The sequence below is a fragment of the Rhinoderma darwinii genome, chromosome 1, assembly GCF_050947455.1.
Source record: "Rhinoderma darwinii isolate aRhiDar2 chromosome 1, aRhiDar2.hap1, whole genome shotgun sequence".
NCBI classification, from domain to species: Eukaryota; Metazoa; Chordata; class Amphibia; order Anura; family Rhinodermatidae; genus Rhinoderma; species Rhinoderma darwinii.
Genome location: NC_134687.1, coordinates 49,748,239 through 49,761,445, shown reverse-complemented (window position 1 = coordinate 49,761,445; position 13,207 = coordinate 49,748,239). Strand labels below are relative to the sequence as shown.

General features: G+C 41.7%; 1 protein-coding gene across 2 annotated transcripts in view; it reads left to right on the top strand.

The window, feature by feature from the left end:
* Positions 1 to 13,207, top strand: part of KCNIP4 (potassium voltage-gated channel interacting protein 4) — a 542,821-nt gene that overhangs the window by 502,160 nt on the left and 27,454 nt on the right. The gene's annotated exons all lie outside the window — the stretch shown is intronic.

Below are 13,207 nucleotides of genomic sequence, written 5' to 3'. Positions count from 1 at the left end.
CTGGCTGATTGACAGCGTCCATTACTAATTCAGGGCTTAGTGTTAGCCGGTGCAGAAGCTAACACTAACCCCCATTATTACCCCGCCACCAGGGGTGCCGGGAAGAGCCAAGTACGATCCAGTAGCTAACCATCTGTAGTGAGATCAGGGCACTGGGGGGTCCGCAGGCTGGTATTATTAGGCTGGGAAAGGCCAAACACAGTGGCCCTTCCCACCCTGGTAATGCCAGGCTGCTGCTGTGTTGTACCTGGTTATGAAAAATGGAGGGGGGGGGTCCCACGTCATAATTGAAAAAAAAGATGTGGGATCCCCCATTTTTATAACCAGCCAGATACAACACAGCAGCAGCAGGCAGCATTACCAGTGTGGGAAGGGCCACTGTTTTTGGGCTTTCCCAGCATAATAATACCAGCGTGCGTCCACACCAGTGCCCAACCATCACTACAGATGCTCGGGTACTGGATCGTACCTGGCTCTTCCTGGTGGCGGTGGGTACTGGGGTAATAATGGGGGTTAGTGTTAGCCTCTTCATGTCCAACACTAAGTAATGGGCATTGTCAATCAGCCAGCAGCTATTAATAAGGTGGTAATAATAAAGTTAGAAAACTACAAGGACATAGAAAAAATATTTTATTGAAATAAAAATCCCACACACAACCCTCGTTATCCATTTTAATAAGAATTAAAAAAAACGCTGTTATTGAAGTAGTCCTCGAATCCGAAGTAGTCCAACAACCAAATCTGTAAAAAAAAACACAAATACACGAAAAAAAATTAGTAACACGTTAAAAATCAAAATAATTCTTATACTTACGTTTCATGGATCCAGCGCTGGAGCCGCAATGTAAGCGAGCTGGGCCTTATATCTAATCCTTTCATGTGTGATACTCTTCTGCTGAGCCACTGTATCTAATCCTATAATGTGTGATACTGTCTGCTGGGCCTTATATCTAATCCTATCATGTGTGATACTGTCTGCTGAGCCACTGTATCTAATCCTATCATGTGTGATACTGTCTGCTGGGCCTTATATCTAATCCTATCATGGGTGATACTGTCTGCTGAGCCACTGTATCTAATCCTATAATGTGTGCTACTGTCTGCTAAGCCACTGTACCTAATCCTATCATGTGTGATACTGTCTGCTGAGTCTTATATCTAATCCTATCATGTAATACTGACTGCTGAGCCACTGTATCTAATCCTATCATGTGTGATACTGTCTGCTGGGCCTTATATCTAATTCTATCATGTGTAATACTGACTGCTGAGCCACTGTATCTAATCCTATCCATAGCTATAGGGACGTAGTGCTATAGATATGCTTTCTCCTATATACACATATACATACACGCACATTTTTTGGGGGGTATATGTATTGGGGCTATTTCCGTTTCAAGACTTTAGTAACGCCCCCGGCTGCTGGTGCTGCATCGTTGGGTCACTTAGGAGACCCAGCGATGCAGGTGAAAGATGTGGGCCCTCAACCATGAGAAGTTTGGGGGGGTCCAAGAAGAACCTTTGCATCGGGGCCCATAAGCCTTTAGCTACGCCCCTGCCTGTGTGGCTGACTTTCTGTAAACTACAGGATTATATCACCACCTATCAAATCCCTCCAGGCAGCTCTGGGCCCCTCCCCTCCCCATCCAGCTCCACCCTCCTTGTTCCTCTGGCTGTCCCTCCATGCATATAGTGCTGCTGAAGAGATTATTTCTGTCCTAAGACCTCGTGCACACTTCCGACACCGTTTACACGGCCGTTTTCGACGGATCCGTGTGCCCGGTTTAGCGGCCGTGTGCACTCCCGTGTGCACTCCATGTTTCCGAGCGCCGAGAAGGTACTGTCCAGGGTGCTGAAAGAGTTAATGGGCTGCACTGATCGGCCATAACTCTTTCAGCACCCTGGACAGTATCATGCTCGGCGCTCGGAAAATACAATTTTAATGAAATAATAAAAATAAAAAAATAAGTTCATACTTACTTTCCTCCTGTCCGGCCTCCAGCGATGACGTTTCATCCATGTCACCGCTGCAGCCAATCACAGGCTGTAGTGGCGGTCACACACATCAGGATGACGTCAGAAGGCCGGCCTCCAGGGATGACGCTTCATCCCACGTGACCGCCTCTGTAGCCAATCACAGGCTGCTGCGTCAGAAAGGAAGGTTGGACTGGAGGAAGAAGAGGGACTCGTCACCAAGACAACGACCGTGTACATATGAACTGCTTTTTATTTTTAATCAGCAGCCTCTTTTTTCTATCAGTGATTGATAGAGACAAGTGGCTGCCGATAGTGTAATATTTTTGTAATGTATTTCTGCCCGGCCATTGCTAGGCAACGGCTCCGTCACACACGGACGGCACACGGATGCCTTCCGTGTGCCTTCAGTTTTTTTGACGGCAACATTGACATGCATGGGCCTCACAGTCACGGAATCTCGGACCAAAGTAGGACATGCTCTACTTTGGTTCAGAATGGAGCAACGAGACCGTTAAAAAAACTGAAGTGTGCATGGCCCCATTGAAATGAATGGGTCAGGGTGCTAGCCATCAAAAAAGTGGCTAGCACCCTGAAGAAAAACACTGAAGTGGGCATGAGGCCTAAATAAGGGACCAGGAGTGGAGTGATATAATAGGTGAGTCCATACAATGATTAGCTGCAGAGTTATAAAACTCCCCTGACTCATACTGACTGTCTATACTATCTGTGAGTGTTATGTGCTGAGAGTTCAGTGTATTTCTATGAAATGTCTCTCCTCACTGCCTCCTGTGTAAAACTGACATGGAGAAACCTATCGCAAGCAGAATGCAGAGGAAACAGGCTGAAGCTACATCACATTGCATACACTGAGACTCTGCAGTTAGGGGACAGAAGTTCTATGTCGCTGATCTGTCACATGCTGCATTTAGATAGGACTCAGAGCAGAGCAAGTGTAGTGTGACGAGACTCCATCCTCTCTGCAAAGCCAGCCATTTCAAGATCCTATGCTCACTTGCTATTGAGGCCCTCTTCACATCTTGTTTGTGCCCTACTTCAAAAACATATACCGCATGGTATACTTTAATACTTTTAACATTTGAGACTACAAGCATTTACGCTGGAAGCTCCAATGACATAACTGTCCAATATATGGACAGTTATGTTGATGGATCTTCCTGTACAGCTACTCTGCCCGGGATCTCTGGCCCTGGGTAAACGCATATTGTCATTGTCCATATATGGATAGTGACATCATTAATTTCCCCAGGGAGGAGTCTCGGGTGGATCGCCAGCTAGAGCTTCCCCACGGCCGGAGTCCTCAGGCGACGTATCCCACTGTATGCCAAACTTGAAATACGTTGCAGCCTTCTGTCAGAGCTACAGTCAGGTCCAGAATTATTTGGACAATGACACAAGTTTTGGCATTTTAGCTGTTTACCAAAATATATTGAATATACCGTTATATAATCAATATGGGCTTAAAGTGCAGACTCTCAGCTTTAATTTGATGGTCTTCACATCCTAATTTGAGCAAGGGTTTAGGAATTACAGCTCTTTAATATATAGCTGCCTCTTTTTCAAGGGACCGAAGGTAATTGGACAATTATCTCAAAAACTATTTAATGGGCTGCATGGGCTATTCCCTCGTCAATTAAGCAGGTAAAAGGTCTGGTGTTGATTCCAGGTGTGGCATTTGCATTTGGAAGCTGTTGCTGTGAACCCACAACATCAGGTCAAAGGAGCTCTCAATGCAAGTGAAACAGACCATCGTTAAGCTGAAAAAAAATGAAGAAATCCATCATTGAGATAGCACAAATGTTAGGAGTGGCCAAATCAACAGTTTGGTACATTTTTTAAATAAAAGAGCGCACTGGTGATCTCGTGATCTCCAAAAGGCCTGGGCGTCCACGGAAGACAACAGTGGTGGATGATCGCAGAATCCTTTCCATGGTAAAGAAAAACCTCTTCACAACATCTACCAGAGTGAAGAACACTCTCCTGGAAGAAGGTGTATCAGTATCTAAGTCTTCCATAAAGAGGAGACTTCATGAGAGCAAATACAGAGGGTTCACAACAAGGTGCAAACCATTAATCAGCCTCAAAAATAGAAAGGCCAGATTAGACTTTGCCAAACAACATGTAAAGAAGCCAATCCAGTTCTGGAACAGCACGAAACTAAGATCAACCTGTACCAGAATGATGGGAGGAAGAAAGTATGGAGAAGGCTTGAAACGGCTCATGATCCAAAGCACACCACATCCTCTGTAAAATATGGTGGAGTCAGTGTGATGGCATGAGCATGCATGGCTGCCAAAGGCACTGGGTCACTAGTGTTTATTGATGATGTGACTGGAGACAGAAGCAGCCGGATGAATTCTGAAGTGTTCAGGGATTTACTTTCTGCTCAGATTCAACCAAATGCAGCAAGGTTGATTGGACGTTGCTTCACAGTACAGATGGACAATGACCCAAAACATACTGCGAAAGCAACCCAGGAGTTTTTTTAAGGTGGAATATTCTGCAATGGAATACTCTGCAATAATATTAAGAAGTGGAATATTCTGCAATGGCCAAGTCAATCCCCAGATCTCATCCCGATCGAGCATGCATTTCACTTGCTTAAGACAAAACTTAGAGAGGCTCTGTCACCACATTATAAGTGCCCTATCTTACAGCAGTGTTTTTTATTTAGAAAAACGATCATTTTTGAGCCGGGTCTTATATGCTGGGAGGGCATGATGTGCTGGCGTTTGGTTTGGAATGCAGAGCAGCCCGCTTTAGCTAACACTAGCGGCGTTACAAATAGGCTGTTATTCGGCAAGATACGCCATGCCTGACGACCAGCACATTATCCCTCCACGTATTACACATAGTACTGACACCCCATGTACTATTCACAGCACTGACCCCTATTCATCACATTTATTTATTTATTTTTATTACATTATTACACAGTTCTGACACTTTCATACATACATATTTATTTTTTACCATCCATTCACACCCTAGCACTACACTGACACACATTTATCACACACCTTTGAGCACTTAGTCTGCCACTCCCCTCAAGACTAGTGGGAGGGGCTATCACTATTTAATGCACACTCCTTCTGCAGCATTCTTTGACCCGTCTGCGTCCTGATGGGAACGGGTTTTCACCCACCCACCTACCTAGTGAGTATGGCCTTTTTTGTGGTTTTGATATTTATGTCCCATTTTTTCTGTTTGTGTTTTTAAATTAGGAACGAAAAGTTCTGGTTAGGGACTCGCAAGGCACTGGGGACCCTTGACGTTGGGTTGCGAGCTTTGCGTATTTTGGCCAAAATAACAACTAATACCCCATGTTTCATGGATATTTCTTACTACGTATACTACACCTTTTTTTCAGGACGCAGCCGGGTCTTATATGCTGGGAGGGCATGATGTGCTGGCGTTTGGTTTGGAATGCAGAGCAGCCCGCTTTAGCTAACACTAGCGGCGTTACAAATAGGCTGTTATTCGGCAAGATACGCCATGCCTGACGACCAGCACATTATCCCTCCACGTATTACACATAGTACTGACACCCCATGTACTATTCACAGCACTGACCCCTATTCATCACATTTATTTATTTATTTTTATTACATTATTACACAGTTCTGACACTTTCATACATACATATTTATTTTTTACCATCCATTCACACCCTAGCACTACACTGACACACATTTATCACACACCTTTGAGCACTTAGTCTGCCACTCCCCTCAAGACTAGTGGGAGGGGCTATCACTATTTAATGCACACTCCTTCTGCAGCATTCTTTGACCCGTCTGCGTCCTGATGGGAACGGGTTTTCACCCACCCACCTACCTAGTGAGTATGGCCTTTTTTGTGGTAATAATATTAAGAAGTGGAATATTCTGCAATGGCCAAGTCAATCCCCAGATCTCATCCCGATCGAGCATGCATTTCACTTGCTTAAGACAAAACTTAGAGAGGCTCTGTCACCACATTATAAGTGCCCTATCTTACAGCAGTGTTTTTTATTTAGAAAAACGATCATTTTTGACGGAGTTATGACCTATATTAGCTTTATGCTAATGAGTTTCTTAATGAACAACTGGGCTTGCCTTGCTGTAAATATCACAGAGACACTACAGAAGTGACAGGATTTTGAATACACATCACGTCCTGGCTGGAGGTAATGTATATTCACTGTCAGGACACTTCAGTAACATTATAGTGTGTTTATGTGGTTGCACATAGCGATATAGCTATATCGCTATGTGCAGTGTAAATGAATGGAGAGAAGTGTATGATGCTGATTGGTCACTGATTTGTCAGCGTCATACACTTCTCTCCACAACGCCCACATGGTCATATAGTAAAACACGCCCAGTTGTCCATTAAGAAACTCATTAGCATAAAGCTAATATAAGTCATAACTCCGTCAAAGAAATGGCCAAGAAGAATAAAGACACGCAGAGCAAAAAATTCTTTGAGAAATGGAAGCTTTTCCTCACAAAATATTTCACCAGTGAAGAACGAAGGGACATCATAGATCCGTTTACGGGAACGTCATGGTACTTGATTGAAGATCTTAAGGGCACTTTAGGGGCACTGAAAATATCACGGGAGTAAAGCATATATATCCACTGGGATTTCTTTATTCTTGCGGACTAGCTGCCTGAGTTGGTGAACTGCTTCACGAAGCTCCAATTGTTATGTATGCTCCAATTTCTTATTTGTTCTGTGTATTGTTTAGTTATGTAAGTTAGGCAGATATGCAAAGTTATGTAACAATGTTTACAGGAATACCCGACATGTGGGGTTAAAGGAAGGGAAGGATAGAGGAGATAGAGGAGATGAAGGAGGGCTGATAGCCCATGGGGAATAACTTCCAAGATCAAACCTAGTTTGTTGGGAAGCATTCACTATCACATGTTCATTTATACATTTTTTGTAATGTTTATTATTATGGCAATGCATTACTGTATGATTTGTGTTTTTTTTGTGGTGAAAAAATTCAATAAAAATATGTTTAAGAAAAAAAAAAGAAATGGCCAAGAAATGAGGAACCTGAACAGGGGACTCTCACCTATTAACTCAGAATTCCCTAAAAGAAAGGATATGTAAAACAGGTTTTCTAAACTGCACAACATAATCAACTCAAGTTCATTAAGTTCAAACTATGAATTTTATTGTGTGTTGATCTAGAAGAAGTTAAAAAAAATCTTAGTAAAGCAGATGCCAATTGTCTTTATGACTAGGACTCAAGCTATTTGCTTATATTCATTCCCACCAGTTCCTATTACCGTAAAATTCCTTGAATTAAAATAGTCCCATAGTGGATTACCAGTACACTAACTTGATAGTACAGTGGCCTAAAATTAATGTAATTATATATTTAGTTGTCATGTAGGGGCCTTCATAAACTATTACAATCTTCACTTTGGACTGTCCGCATCTGCGTTGACGCACACCATAGGAAGCCTTGAGAATAGGCGAACCTCCTATATTCTAATATAACTATCTATGTAGTCCTCATGCGTCACTGTATTCATACTACAGACCTTCTATGGGGTGCAGGTGTGTCTTCATGTCTGCGCCAAAATCCACATGCAGACATTTCAATGCACCATATGATGCCTATAGTACTGAATCTGACAGAGAAGCCTAAACCAATCTAAGTGGCATATGTTATCACTTGCTAAACAGAACAATATACTTTATGTAGCACCCTAGCTGAAGATAAAGTAAAGGTTTATCTACATCAATATCTTTTCTGAGACATCACCTATAAGACTCCATCAAAAAGTCCCAAGACAATGAAACCAGCTACTGTGTAAGAATATATCATTAGCCTCAGGTGGGGATAGCGTAAAGGGCAAATTGGGCATAATGCATTGCTTCACAATATCTAGCGGATTGATTTTCTGTATCTGTGTTGTCTTCATATATTAATTCCTAAACTAACCCCTGGTGGTTGCTTAGGGTTACATTTCTTGTTATCCTGCTATGGCAAAATCATTCTTTACTTCTGTAGTCTCTGTATTCTTCCTTTAGTAGAGACTATAAAGTTTATACTCCTTCCAAGCAGTGGTGGGACTACCATAGATGCTGATGGGCTACTGCACGGAGGTCTGCAGGGTTGAAGACTCTGTTTACCTTCATACATTACTGTAATGAAAAGTTTCTGAAGAACAAAAAAATATTTTGAACAATGAACTCTATACCTCATGCACACGACCGTAGTGTTTTTCTGGTCCGCAAATTCCAGGACCGTGTTCCGTGAAATGTCATCCGCAGTTCATCCGTATGTAATCCGCAGTTCATCCGTATGTAATCCGCAAAATGCGGATGAAAAAAAAAAAGCCTAGGTAAAACAGGATGACGACAGAACTCATTCCCGGTCGTCGCCTAGCAACACTTCCGCAAATCCGCAAAACTGCGGATGACACACGGAGGTGTATCCGCAATTTCCACGGGCCCATTGACTTCTATTGGCATGTCCGCATCTAATTTGCGGCCCGTAATAAGACATGTCCTGAGTTTCTGCGGCACGGATGTGCGGACATGCGGAGACCCGTGAAAACACGGATAGTGTGTATGGGCCCATAGAAATGAATGGGTCCGCAATTCTCCCGTGGATTTGCGGGGGAATTGCGAACGCAAAAACACGGTCGTGTGCATGGGGCCTAAGTGTAGATAGATAGATAGATAGATAGATAGATAGATAGATAGATAGATAGATAGATAGATAGATAGATAGATAGATAGATAGATAGATAGATAGATAGATAGATAGATAGATAGATAGATAGATAGATAGATAGATCCTATGTAATACAATGAAAAAAATAGGCAGCACTCCTGGATATCAAGTGAAAAAACCAAAGAGGTGAGTTTTAATCCATAAGCGACGTTTCGGTATATCTATTTATCTATCATCTATCTATCTATCTATCTATCTATCTATCTATCTATCTATCTATCTATCTATCTATCTATCTATCTATCTATCTATCTATCTATCTATCTCATATCTATTATCTATCTATCTATCTATCTATCTATCTATCTATCTATCTATCTATCTATCTATCTATCTCATATCTATCTATCTATCTCATATCTATCTATCTATCTATCTATCTATCTATCTATCTATCTATCTATCTATCTATCTATCTATCTATCTATCTATCTATCTATCTATCTATCTATCTATCTATCCCATATCTATCTATCTATCTATCTATCTCATATCTATCTATCTATCTATCTATCTATCTATCTATCTATCTATCTATCTATCTATCTATCTATCTATCTATCTCATATCTATCTATCTATCTATCTATCTATCTATCTATCTATCTATCTATCTATCTATCTATCTATCTATCTATCTATCTATCTATCTATCTATCTATCTATCTATCTATCTATCTATCATCTCATATCTATCTATCTATCTATCTATCTATCTATCTATCTATCTATCTATCTATCTATCTATCTATCTATCTATCTATCTCATATCTATCTATCTATCTCATATCTATCTATCTATCTATCTATCTATCTATCTATCTATCTATCTATCTATCTATCTATCTATCTATCTCATATCTATCTATCGCATATCTGTCTATCTATCTATCTATCTATCTATCTATCTATCTATCTATCTATCTATCTATCTATCTATCTATCTATCTATCTATCTATCTATCTATCTATCGCATATCTATCTATCTATCTATCTATCTAATCTATCTAGAATCCAAAAATCAGGCAGCACTCCAAGGTATAAGCAAGGTAGAAAAAGGTGCTTTTTAAAGCACCTTTTTCTACCTTGCTTATACCTTGGAGTGCTGCCTGATTTTTGATTCTACTACAGCAGGTCTGTTAGCCCTGACCTGGGCAGGTCGGCACCCACCTACGATTTACAAGGCTGTGCGGCTGACATTGTATTTGGACTTTATCTATCTATCTATCTATCTATCTATCTATCTATCTATCTATCTATCTATCTATCTATCTATCTATCTATCTATCTCATATCCATCATCTACATTTCTATTTCCTTCAATATTTGGGATGGTTTATGAGTGATACTATAAGGCTGTGTTCACACAGAGTTTTTTGCAGGAGGAAAATTCCTGCTGCAAAAACTGCTCCAGACGTTTTTTGTACAGTGGTTTGACAAAAACTCGTCAAAACACTCGTCGAGGCGTTTTTTTCCCATTTCTGACTGATTGAAATGGGGTTTTGGAGGCGGAAACCGCCTCAAGATAGGTCATGGACACAGGGAATATCCGTCGGACAACCCATACCAGTGATATCGTCTTACAGCGACCGTGACAAAGGCCGAGGTTCGGCCGAAACGTCTTTACCAAGTCGCTTTCCACCTCAACTTTACCATCTTTTGTTGCAATAAAACTTACATTTGTTTGCATCTGGATCTTTTGCGTACCTCTGTGTGTGCTGGGGTTATATATTTCCAATATTGTGGGATTCTCGTCCCTACCTTACTAGCACCACGCCAATTGATTGAGGAGTGCATCCCAACATCTATTTTCAAGATAGGTCATGTCGCTTCTTTTTACCGCAACGTGGTGTTTCTGCTCGCGGTAAAAAACTTGTCCGCATCCCATTGAAATCAGCTCCTGATTTTCAGACGTTTTTGAAGCGACTTTTTTCAATAGAGTCTGTGACAAACAGCTCCAAAAACGTCCCAAGAAGTGTCCTGCACTTCTTTTACGCGGCCCTTTTTTTACGCAGCCGTTTTTCAATTGGCCGCGTAAATAAATTATTGAAAGTGGTGCTTAGACGAGTTTTAGTTCTGGTTCAAATTTGTTTTTGTTCTAATCTCATAGACTTAGCCAATGGAATCTCCGGATCATGACTTTTTTATGTATTTCCCCTTTGAATATTATTCTGATATATTTCTTCAAATGTTAATGTTTTCAAGCACGGATTAGTGACACTGGCTTGTATTAGACCATATTGGTTCACTTGTGGTAGCGTTCTACTCAATATGGACACAGTTGTTTTGGACCATAGAGTACACCTTATTGCCCCTGGAGGCATCTACGTTTTTGGACCAGTTCATAATGAGCGTATAGTATACAGCGCTTTGCCTTTAAGTGAATATGCACCATTAAACAAAGTTTTTTACCTTTTTACTAAACCGGGAAAAATTCTGGCTCTATGCAGCCACCACTAGGGTGTGCTCCATAGCTTATACATCGAACTCAATAATAACGCAGTATGCAATAAGCTCCTTAGCTCCCTCTAATGGCAGTTGCAGGCAGACAGAATTTTATCATTTAAATCTATGTCTATGTAGGAAATTTGGAGCTCTGCATCAATAAATACTGAACTCTATCTACTATAAAGATATATTAATAAATTCATTTGTAGAGAATTTGGAACTAAAAACTGCATGTTGTTAAAAGCTAGATATTAATTTCAATGTATAGAGGCAAAATGCACAATCAAAAACCCAGGGGTGTAGCTAGGGGTGGCAGGCTGGGCATGTGCCCCAGGCGCAACTAGGAGGGAAGAAAGGGGGGCGCTACTACTGACCAGTTGCCGCTAGTACAGCTGCCACCAGTGGTGTAACCACCGCTATAGCAGCCATAGTGGCTGCTACGGGGCTTGCGGAATGAGGGGGCCCGTGCCAACCAGCTCATAATGTGCCAGGCCGGGCTGCACGAGCCCCATCATGTCTGGAGGCGTCGCCTGCACCAGTTACCCGGGGCCCCAGGAAACTGCCACATTCAACTACTACATTCAATTGTATCTGCGTCCTTAGCTAGCTCCCTGCTCTGCCAATCACTAAGGCGCTGAGATCGGATCCCTGCACAGACAGGCGATGACGTCAATGGATCAAGCCAGCCTACGCAAGGATCTAATCTCATAGGCTGCTGAGCAGGCTGTGTAGCTTCTCCATTCGTAGCGGGAATGGGGCTAGGTGAGTTTTTTTTGGGGGGGGGCTGTGTGTCGTTATCTTCAAGGGGACTGTGTGTCGCTATCTACTATGGGGGGCTGTGTGTCACCATCTACAAGGGGCCTGTGAGTCACGATCTACAAGGGGGGGCTGTGTGGCACTATCTACAAGGGGGGCTGTGTGGAACTATCTACAAGGGGGGCTGTGTGGAACTATCTACAAGGAGGGGCTGTGTGTCATTATCTACAAGGGAGGACTGTGTGGCATTATCTACAGGGGCTGTGTGGCAGTATCTACAAGAGGGGGGCTGTGTAGCAGTATATACAAGGGGGGTCTGTGTGGCACTATCTTTAGAGGTGGTGTTTGGCTTTATCTACAAGAGGAGGCTGTTCATTATGTCACCATATATTCTCTTTAGCCTCAGTTATACAATTTGTTTCAATTTGTTTCAGTCGGGCACTGACCTCTTTAATTTCTTTTCTTGTAATTTATTGTTATGTTAACTCTCTATTGAGTGTTAATGGTGAATTTTGGAACCTTCCACCAAAGGTAATTTGAAATTATTCGATACTCTTCTAAAATTAATACGTTATTCACTGGAGTAGGACTAGAGCTTAATTAAAATATAACTTTTACTGGTAGATTATAAAAAAGTGTGCACGCATTGGCACCCTATAACAAACATTTAACAACAAATATAATGCTCCCTCTTACAGGAACAAATGATGCGCAGTCAGTGGATACAGTTTTGCAAATAAGCCTCTCAATCATTTACAGGGTATATACGATGCTCCAAATTGAAATCTGTTTACACATCTAGGTAAAAAAATTAATTCTCTGATGACATATTTATATATCGGCATATGTGGGGTATATGAACCCCCCTACCCGTGCTGTAGTGCAGCAAAGTCCATGCTAATCCTCAGACTGGGGACAGGAAAACCTCATTATCCTTATTTTTTATGTATAAGCAAACTATTTTTTCTTCTTCTGACGCGTTTCCTTATGGCCAAAATTCTTCAGGGGAGATAAGGCCAAGTGGCCACTTTAACTGGAGGCTCAAAAAATATTCTGGAGCAATACGAAGTATAGTTGTTCTGCAGTGGCAGAGATTCGTATTGCCCCAGAATATTTTTTGAGCCTCCAGTTAAAGGGGCCACTTGGCCTTATCTCCCCTGAAGAATTTTGGCCATAAGGAAACGCGTCGGGAGTTTATCAATTGTTCCTGTAATGGGGAGCATTATATTTGTTGTTAAATGTTCGTTATAGGGTACCAATGCTTGC